This window comes from Cyanistes caeruleus, chromosome 5 (genome assembly GCF_971803275.1).
Source record: "Cyanistes caeruleus chromosome 5, bCyaCae1.hap1.1, whole genome shotgun sequence".
Lineage (NCBI taxonomy): Eukaryota > Metazoa > Chordata > Aves > Passeriformes > Paridae > Cyanistes > Cyanistes caeruleus.
Genome location: NC_141705.1, coordinates 17,724,580 through 17,735,962, shown reverse-complemented (window position 1 = coordinate 17,735,962; position 11,383 = coordinate 17,724,580).

Below are 11,383 nucleotides of genomic sequence, written 5' to 3'. Positions count from 1 at the left end.
AAAAGGGAAAGAGCAGGTAATAAAAATATCAGAATTAGAAACCAATGAATACCTCACTTCCATCATAGGCAAGAGAGAAACAGAAACTTCAAAAAACAGAAGCCAGAAGTTTGTGATCCATGATGCCATGAAATGAATACTCAAATCTATTGCCATCAGTCCTTTTCTCTTCCAGCTCTTCCTTGTTGCCCACCAGGTCTGCCCTATGGAAACATATGGACTAATATAATTCCTTTTCTTCTGAGAAGTAGTAAGGAGATTACTTAATAGCTAAAGCAAACTTTCTGTTAAGCATGTCATATTCTCTTAGGTAGCATTAATAAAATAAAAGCAAAACTCTGTGTGTGTGTGTGTGTGTGTGCACATGCGTATGTGTGCATGTGCTTGTTTTTGATATAAGAAACTCAGATGAAAAAGGCCAAAAAGGGATTCCTAATGAGAAAGGATGTGCCTGCTTTTGGAGAAATTAACTGCTCCAGTGAATTGCAAAGATAAAGCAGAAGAAATTATCCAATAATTTGTCTGATGTAATTAGAGATGGCCCGATCTGCTAAATTTTTATCCAGATCCAAATTATGGAGGCATCTGGAACTGGGATTATAGTTTTGGCTCATAGACTCTAGTCAGGCTACTGTGAAGAGCAGGTAAAAGCTAAGGGATCCAGCCCTCTGCCACAGCATGCAAAGCACTGCCATGGACTTTAAAGATGAGTTACTCAAATCCTATGGAAAAAGATTAGGAGCCAATTACTGTAAATTAGTGCATCCTAAGTGAGATATTTTCCCTTTGGTCATAACACTGAAAACTATCCTATGACACTAGTAATTAATTTCTTGCCTCCTGCAGTTGGAGAGGTTTTTTTCTCAGATTTTCAAAACATTTTTACCACATACTCCTGAAAAGCCCTCATTTTTCAAAAAAAATCAATCGTTTTACTTCTAAATTTTGTATTTTAAAATCTTTCTTTACCTATCAAAAAGGGGTGGTGACCTACAGAGAAACCAAGAGAAGTAGTGCAACCATGGGCAGCACTTGAAGCTTTTTGTGAATCCTCCTTACACATTTAGCAATCAAGGAAGAGGACTGTGGGAAATAACTGAAGACTACAGTATGGCATGTGTGTGGAAATGTTACATGATGATAACTAAACAATGTATTTCAGGTCTGGAAGTCAGTCTGTGACTTCGAGGGTCACACACTGACCCTGCAGAGCAGAAGGCGTGTGGGAGCACACCACACCTCATTCCCTAGCTCACATGCTCCATTTCAGAGGAAAGCTGGAGCTTGCACACAGATCTCTTACCACTGAGCTATGATGATGTAGCCAAAGCAAACTGCAGTGCAAGCACAGCTGTTTATGACTGAGCCTGAACTTCTGCCTAACAGACCACAGACATTTAGGTTCTGCTCAGTGGTACCCACAACTAGAGCTGACCATTTGCAGAAGCGCAAGTAACCCTCTCCTGATGCTTCTCATGATTCCTAAGGCAATAACTGGGCATGCAGATGACCTGTCAGGCAAGAAAAATACAGCAACAGTGGAGGTGATGGCTGAGACAAGAGAGTGGAGGAGCCCAGGAAACAGAAACCCTCACCAGTGCTCAGATAGTGACTTGACAGAGGGTCTCAGGGGAGTGGAAACATTCGGGTGAGACGTTCCCCCCTGCTCTAGCAGTAGAGAGAAGCGATGCTGGGAAAGAAGATTTACAAGGTGGGGATTTGTCAGCAGGTGAGAAACACCAGTCCAACAGTTCCAGCAAATTGATACGACCTTCCAGGAAAACTTCTGCCCCCATCAAAGCATCTGGCCTGAGCCAGTCCCACACAAACAACAGAAGGTGTAATTGCATTGCTGATTCTGGTTACCACAAGTTCAAAAAGAGTGAATAAAGCACACTATAAACATGAACATATTCCTGCTAATTAAGAAAAAAACTAAAACAAAACCCAAAACAATTATCAAGCAAATGAAGGAAGCTAAAATCAGCCCAAACCCTATAAAATCTGCAGAAAAAAGCGGCTAAAAACATGACTAAAGCAGACCTCAAAGCACAGCAGCCATCTGTGCCAGCTAGGATCTAGTAATAATGCAACTCCTAATAGCAACATGAATAATAAAAGTAAAACTCTCATGAGTTGCTACTGTGTTTTGCAGCAACAATAATAGATGTTTCTCTGTGGTCTTTAGTCTTTATGTACGAATCATTATAACTGTGCTTAACATTTGCAAGGAGAATCCTCATTTTTAGATGTAACTTAAGGCATATTTGCATTCAGTAGGTTAAATCCAGCTCTGGGAGAAAAATACTGTGCTCTAAGGATTTCTAGGAAGAATTCCCCCCTCCTGCAGTCGTGGAGCCCAAACTCCCACTGTGGTACCTTCTCTGTCAGGGTTTCAGATCACAGCTGTTTCTAAGAAGATACTAAGCTTAGAGGTGGTGTGGGTATACACAGCTTCTTTGCCCCACCAAAGGAAGAACATCTCTCTTTCCCTTCCTTTGCATTTCTGAATGCTTCAGAGATCCTCTTGCTTTTCTTTGGTGAACTGGAAAGTTCAAGAAACAAGCAATTGCAGTGGAAGCAGCAGGACAGCTATTGCTTGTCAGGGGAGTTTCAGTGGCTTCTGGCCTTATTGATGGTAGTTGGAGCAAGAGGAACAAAATGGAATGGCTGTCTCAGCTGGAGTCTCCTGAGAAGCTTGAGTTGGAAGGAGATAAAACTTCTCTCCTGAGAAGTTTATCATCAGAAGGATGATAAAAATTGGGTGAGAATTCAGAAAAAGAGCTACAGAAAATGCTTCAGAGTGTGAAAAATACTGCTCACTTAGAGAGAATTGCAGCACTCATTTTTTCATCTTAGCAGAGAAGAAGCCAAAGGACAAGTTGATTAGCAATGCCTGGGGAAGATATGTGATACAGGAAGACCTTTTAAATGTAGAGATAAAGGTAAAGAAAAAAAATCAAGTTCTCAGGAGGTAGAAGCTGGCAGTCGTCAAGACATCTCTGTGGTGTGTCTGCATTTTGAGCCTCACAGAAGTTTGTGAAAGTGGAAAGAGGAGATCCCATAGAAGGGCTTTAGTAGTGTAAAGGCTAGCCAAGTCCAGTGCAGCCCAAATAGCATTTTAAAATGCCCCAATCATGATAATAAAATAATCAAGCTTTGTAAAACATGCATGACATTTATTCCAAGTTGTAATGAAGTGCTGCAAGAGCTTGACTACTTAATCAGAAAAGTCTTTTCTACTATTTTTCTTTTCATCCTGTGAAAGGGATCTGTCACACCACCGGCTTTCCCACCTCCCTCTGTCTGTGAGGAAGGAAGGGATGACAGAAAATGCCTGTTTTCTGGGGAAGTAGAAATAGAAACAGCAAGGACATAAGGTGGAAGAAAGAAAATAAAATATATAATAAAGATCATAGCTATTCAAGAGAAGCATATCTTGAATATTGGTCAATTTAGGTTTTTTAAAACATTGCCCTGAGCTCTCTGTGTTACTGGGGAAAGAAACTCACTTAAACAAATCTCACAGTTGACATCTATATGTTTTAACTCGTGTGTCTTTTGAGAATGCAGATGTCTGAACCTGCTTGGTACAAAAGAGAGCTGCTCTTCTGTATGCAATTTCTACCTAGACCCACCCTGTGGAAGAAGTACTGTTAATGAGACAACAACTTCCAAACAGAGATTGCCCAAAAATTAGTTCTTTGTGCCCCTATTATGTCTGTTCCCAGCTGGAGAGTCTTTCAGCAGACACACTGTGCCTCTGCTAGGTGAATTTTCTGCCACCATGTTAAGCATTGTGCAATGTCCCCTGTGTAACATTGACTGAAATGTAGAAACGATCAAGTCATCTGAAAGGATATGGGGAGGTTTTAATTTCCTGAAATAGACCTGCTGTTCAGGCAGTATTGCCTTCTCTATAATAGGAAGTTCAGGAATATCAATTTCTAAATTTGTCTATTCAAATTAGCCCATTACCATTAATGCCAACTCCTTTGAAAAACCGTGAGTCAGGCCCCCCCAAAACCATGAGAATTTAATGGTGTAGAAACATTGTCCCTTCTTCTTTGTCATCTGATTTTTTAAGCTATTTGGAGACAAGTTTTAAAGTTCTTCTTCACAAAGGCAAGATTAGAAAATTACTTTTTTTTCTTCTCTGTGAGAAGAAAGGTTTTCTTGTTATTGTATGGGCTCAGGAGCTGAGCCAATGTAAAACTGCAGGAGCTGACAACACCACCTGATGTTTTTTTCAGGTGTTTCTGTCACTAAGAGCTGCTGCATACCATCATGACCAAGTTAATTGGTTAGACCTTTCCAAGTACTTGTGCACAGACGCTTAAGTGCACAGTCATCAGCTCATATAAAAATAGAGCTGGAAGAAGCTTCCTCTGGTCCTCCCCTTTCGTTATGGGTAAGGTCTGTTAAATCTGTGCCATTCTTGCTCAGCCTGTTCTTAAAGGTCCCTGACAGTGGAAGCTCAGTCATCTCCTCACTGCCTTATATTTAGAAAATCATTCCTAAATTGTAACTTGAGTCTTCAGTGTTGTAATTTACGATCATCTCTTCTTAGCCTGTGCGATATCATGGAGAATTTATTGTTCCATTCCACTGTGCAACAGCCTTGTCAGGTCTCATGACAGTTTTTCTTAAGTTTAATAACTCGGGCTTTCAATCTTTTCTGTTAGATCATGTTTCCTGGGGCTCAGCTCATTCTGATTGCTCTGCTCTGGACATTTCTCCAAGTCTCTCCTTGCTGAAGCACATCACCCAAACCTGGATGTGTTATTTTAACTAAGCCTGACTAGGATGAGGTGTGCAGAAAGAACCATACTATATCCCTTACTGTTAAACTTTTGTTTACGTGTCCTGGTGTGACATTAATCTTTGTCATACCAGCTTGGTATTGCTATCCATGTTCAAATTATAACCCTCTGCACCCTCAGTTCCTGAACTGATCAGCTTCTCTGATTCTTGTATAATGCAGCTGCTCATTCTGACTTGTCATTAATGCTTCCCACTTACTAAACAGCACCATATATATTTTCAGACTGTTTCTTCAGTTCATGAAAACCATCTTGGTTTCTAATTCTGTCCTTAAATGTGTGTGTGATCCCTCCCAGTTTTGCATCAGCTGCAGATTTAAAAAACATATTTTCTATTCCATTGTCTGAATTATTAGTGACAATGGACAAAATCCAGAATAGACTGTTGTAGGATGTCATCCAAGAACTACTTCCTGGATAAAGTTTTCTAACCCAAGTTTTCACTCATGACATCACAGTTTCATTTAGACTACGTCTCCTTAGCAAAACAACAAAAAAAGCCTTTCTAAATCAAAACTTGCCATTCCTATTTTTTTTTCAATATGCACCACAAAAAAACACTTTTTAGATTAATGAGCTAATCTTGTTTTAAGAATGTAGGAATATTCATATATATCCATTTTCAAATTGTAATAAATTTTTGAAATTTATAATAAGTAAATAATATATTATAATAATTATTATATATTTAATATAGTAACATGAAATTATGTATAATAATACTTCATATAATTATAATGATACTTTATTATAATTATTATGTTATTATAATACTTTAATAAGTATTTCCACAGAAAATGCCTTTGTTGCATCCCAAATACATGTGCCTGGCTATTACTGCTGCCAGTCTCTTCTCTAGCACCTAGTTCTAAGATAACCTTAGGAAATACTATAAGATATTTTAGCCTTTTCTCTCATTATGGCTCCTACCAAAATCTCTATGAGTAAGCTCATGAGCATCCAGTTCAACATTTCAAAACTATTTAAAGGAGGTAAGAAAATCTAACTCTGGAACGTAATATTGCACAACTGATTAGAGCAGTCACAGATGAGGAGAATATTCAGAACAGCAAACCAAAATTTGAACATGATTTTTCAACAATGCTGTCAAACAATTAAAAACAATTGTTATATTTAAGAGGCTCTTGATCCTTTAGACAATATCCTTGTTGAGGCATTCTTCTTGGAAATTTTGTTGAGCTTCGCTTGCATAATATTTGCATAGAATCTCCCATTTCTTGAAGGGTTATAGATGCAGAGAAGTGACCCATGATTTCATGTGTGGCCTCTGTACCCTGTTGTTTGGCTTTGTGCAGCAGTTGACAACATCAAGAGGCTCTGTGCAAGTATAAAGTCCTGGCTGGCCATTTCAGTATAGGTTCAGGGACACTTTTTATAATCCCTTGGTTAATTTGCTTGTAGATCTACTATGGAGAATGATCTGTAGTCCATCACTTGGGTAGACTGTTCATTTTGTGGGAACCACATTGAGGCAGTCCAACAGAATATCATGTTAAAGACATTGTGTAGTGAGGGCTTGTAATTTGTACACAAGTCTGGAGAAGAGCACTGAATTAAGAAAACTTAATTTTGACAGTCCTGATATATAGTCTATTTTGGTTAACCAAAAGGAACACATACATTTTCTACATTAGAGAAATTTCCATTATTTTTCTCTCAGCCATGAAAATCGATTTTGATGTGATTACTCTCAGAGGCTGCTTGATGTGCTTCTGACAGGGACAGAATGGATAGAAACCGTGGGTGGTGTTGAATTGAGGATACTGTGGTTAGCTGAACCCTGTCACAAACTGAAAACGCTAGGATTAAAACACATGCCATTGAGATACTGAGCAGGAGAATGAGCCTTAGGAAAAATGATAATTACAATATTTTGATGCTGAAGATTGCAAAAGATGCAAAAAGCTTTCATTGTAATCTGTTTACCATAATCAGTGGTATGTTTTCAACCATGTTAATGGTGATGGAGATCACCAAAACACATCAGATGAAAGCATCCTTTAACATTAAGCAAGAGGGCTGTGCCTAAATATGGGTGGCTACATGTAAAAAGGGGAGCCATGGTATTTGAAACTGTACAAAAAAATATTTTATTCTGCTCACACTGATTACATTGGGCTCACGGGTGGTTTCAAACTACTTCCCTTTCTGAATCAGGATTTTACCCCATATTTCCATATTTAAATAAAGTGTCATTTTTTAATGAAATGCTTACTCTTAGCTTACTAATTAGGAAGATCCCCTTTTGCCTTGAGAATTTTCACTGCTTCAAGAAAAGCGCCCTATAAGACAACAAAGAAGAAATACAAAGAAAAGAAACTAGTAATAGGTGAGTATCATAAAGCTGGAGGTTTTAAATTATTTAATTATATAATTAAATATAATATAATTATAAATATAAATTAAATATTTAATATTTAATAATATTAAATATAATCCACAGACATGTGGATACTTTTACAAAAATGTTTAAACTTGGCAAGACTGGAACTTGCTAGCTACCGGGACTCAGTGGTTGTAAGGAGTTCAACCATGTTTTCCTCTAAAAGGTTTATTGGATACTTTGCTTACAGACCAGTAACAATAGAAAAAAATAAACATCATATATTCCAGTGAGGTAACTAGATTTTTTTTTACAGCTGCATAGGAACTATCTATCATATGAAATATATTTTAGCAGTTTCTAAGTTATGTCTTGGAAGCAGAGGATTTGGAGAAAGACAATCATGAAAGTTCCCTGACTTGTCACAAATATCATGATGATTGTTTGTCTTCTGTTCTCTCTGTTTTAGGCGACAACAGGTAATTAAGGAGCTATTAAAAAGTGCATTTTTAAGTCTTTGTCTCACATTTTACAAGTGTGAATAATAATCTATTTCAGTGAGGATTTTAAATGTAAGAATAATCTGGGTTTGAATTCTTTAATTCTCAGTAGCATTCTAATGGAGTTAAATAAAAATGAAATCAATAGGATTATATACATAATAAATCTAGTCCTATGGAAAAGCTATAACTTGTACACAGTTAAATAACAATTTTTATCCATCTTAGTTACGAGCTACCTTGAAGAACTGAGAAGAGAATTATTGTCTGGATTGAGTAAAACTCTAGGCACGTGTCAAGTTTACAGTTCCCATTGACAGTAAAGTCTAGCACAGTAATTAATCTGGCTGAAGTCTCTAATCTCTCTGAACCTCACTTTTCACCATGCAAATAGTAATTCTCATCCCAGAATACTGTGTAAGATACAACACTTAATTTTGTAAAAAAAAAATTCAGATACAACAATTTTGGAAGGGAAAACTGTACATGAAAATAGGTCTCTCTGGCAGGAGTAATCACTGTTCCTTTACACTTCTCTCTGTACTTAAATATTTGTGGGTTTCCTCCTATCTTTTATCATCTGTCTGCTGTAGTTCATAGTCGCTATTACCCAAATATCCATGAAATACAAATTTGAAACTCGGATCCCACTGTGTGTAGCTTTCACTATTTTCAAAGGGTAGTGATCAGTACTACTCACAGCTCAGGGTAAAGAAGCAGAGTTTCTGCTTATTACTCTTTATGTAGAGTAATAATCACATATATCTTGTCACAATAATTGGTGAAACTGAGTATGCTAATACATTTAACATAAAGCAGTGACAAGTTAGGACCTGATTTTCTTTCCCAAACATCTTCCAGTCCTCATGCTGATTTAATAGTTTTCCTAAACAGTAGGAAACACACAATCTTAACCAATTAGATGATTTAAGAGGACCAATGTCCCATCCAAAGGTGCTTAGGGGCATATGAGCCTGCAATTTTGAAATAATTGGTAATGTGAGATTGGAGATTTTGAAAACTCCACTGTGAGCTGATGATCATCTAACTTCCTTTTGGGTGTGTAAATGCACAAATCTGTCTTCAGATTGTCATCTGCATGACATCAGTGTTAATGAGGAGACATTCATAAACATCATCAGAGAGTGACATAATCCAGTTACTCCACTCTCCTCTTCTACAATGGATGAACAATTTGTTGGAGGTGTTTGTTGCTCTTCACTGACTGCAGAGGAAACACAGACATCTAGTTAAGGCTAGATTAAACTTCAAGATTAAACTGTCCTTGCAAGAACTAAAATTAGGCGTCGAATGACATTTCTACACTCTTAAAAACAAGCCCAGCTTTGAATGTCTTGGTTTTCTGAAAACAGAATTCCACTGCTTTTGAAATTGTCATTCTCTTTATTCCTTTAGAGTGTGAATGGTGGAAAATTATTAGACATTGGTTATATCTTAATAAAAAGTGCTTAACAAGCAAGAAGTATTTATATAGTATCCTATTAATCTAAATTAAACTCAGTTAAGTCCTTCTGGGATTCTTACATGGTATATTCCATCCTTAATGTGTTCACATATCTTCCTTTACTGTGAGACTGAAGTATGTGTATGTATCAAGAGAAAATTATTTCCATGGGGTTTCATTTTAAAACTGGATGTGCAAATCCTATTTTTAGGTCAAATTTTCAAGTCCTTAATAAGTATTTTCTGTGTCATCATTCCATCAAGGTTTCTGCAGACCCCTTTTTACTTTTTAATGGTTTGATCTCTGGTTACTGTTAGTTTCACAACTAATTTTTCTGGTATGTAAATGTATCTCTTAATATAAAGTTTTATTTGCAATGCAATTTAGGCTGCTTAGGGGTATTTTATTTTTATTTTGTTTTGCTTGCTCTCTATGGTTCATAGATATAAATATACTGCTTTACTGTGCAATTTTCCCCTCTGGCTTTGTGATAACTATAATCCAGTGACTTCTTTTTTTTTTTTTTTCTTTTTTTTTTCTTTTTTTCCCCTCTGGAAAATGTCCTTGATCTGTAAAGATGGGCCCAAGAAATTTGTGAATTGGAGGTAATTTTTCATCTTGGGAATTGGACAATATGATCTTGAATTATGTAATGTCTTCACATACCTTCCACTGATATGATCCTTGTACCCATATCAGGTTGTGCACATTGCCAGACCTGGGAAGGTATGGGTGAGTTTATATGCAGATATGGTTCCTTACCATGATCCCCTTCTGGTTATCTTCAGTATGGTCCACAATATCAAATAAGAGAAGAGAGAACTCTATTCCCTAATTTCCTATTCCCAGCTACAGGCTCCAGTTCACTGGAGCTTTACCCTGGTTACTAGTTGGTGAAGGGAGCAGTAAAAGATGTGGAGTTTGAGAGGTGCCTTCTCAAACCTTTCCAGTTTTTATATGTGCTCTCCCTACTTGTCTCACAGCACTGGGTTTTGTTCTTTCATATTATAATGAAGTTGACATAGTAAATCTGTAATTAATGTGAGCCTTTCTCTCTCTCCTCCACCATTTCTCTAGTGACCCTAATCGCTGAGAAGTGGAAAGAGGTTTTGTGTGAAAAATGAGGAGTTCAGATCAATCTCAGCTATGTTTACATTTCTGGCAGTATATTCAAGAACAGTTTATCAGAGATGTACTCTCCTGACTGTTTTTTGCTAAAGGTGCCAGACAAGTCTATTCTTTCTTTCACTTCCAAATGCTGTGTTTTGTCACATGCCACCTTCCTGCCAGCTGCCTGGGTTCCTGACATGGCTGCAATGTAAATGTGTAATGAGGGAATTCAAGCTATTGACTTGAACAGGCCAAGTCCCTAACCATCTTACCTTACTTATCCCAGATCTCCATTTTTACTTTTCACGCATCTTTTCCTCTCTATCATTCACTTAATATTTTCACCTTAATGCTTTCTTTGTCTCCTTTACCACTCTGATTGCTTCTGTCATGTTTTATTCATTTCCCCTCTCGGTGTTTCTTTCAATCTTCTTTTAAAATACACTTCTTCTTCCTGTCTTTTCCCACATAGTTACTAATTCCCATAACAGTGATCTAGTATCCCTGACACAGCAGGATTTGATGTGGTGAAAACCCAACATAGGAGCCACCAGACTTTATCCTTCACTTAGAGAGCCCATGACATCTTCAATGTCACAGTACAAGGGAGAATGACTTACTACTTTGTTTTAGATTAGCCCATTGGCAGTCCTCATTCATGCTGTGGACAGACAGGTATCGAAAGACTGAAGTTTACACTGAGATGGTAACAGCCTGGCACTTAGGTGCTCAGCATCCATCCCCTACAGTCTCATTGGAGAGCACACAAGACCCAAACAGAAAGGAATTCAGAAAACTCTTGCTACAAAACAGAAAACCTAGTCTGTGTGTTTGCCACCATGTGGAGGAGGCACTTGGGATAAGATATGCTTTATTCAGTGTTTTTAAATATTGCATACCTTTGTGCATCCTCTTTCATACTGGATATTCATTCATTTTATTAGAACTATTATTTTGGGCGAAATTCCAGAGTCCTGAGTTGAAGTCAATGAGAGGTTAATTTGACTAGAGACCAAATGAAAATTGGGAAGGTGTTTATCTTTTGGCACAGTGATTGTACCTTGCCTAGAATTGTGACCTTGCAATGTCCAAGATATGCAGCCCTGAAATAGCATCCAGGAGGAGATTTGGTCGGGTTGCA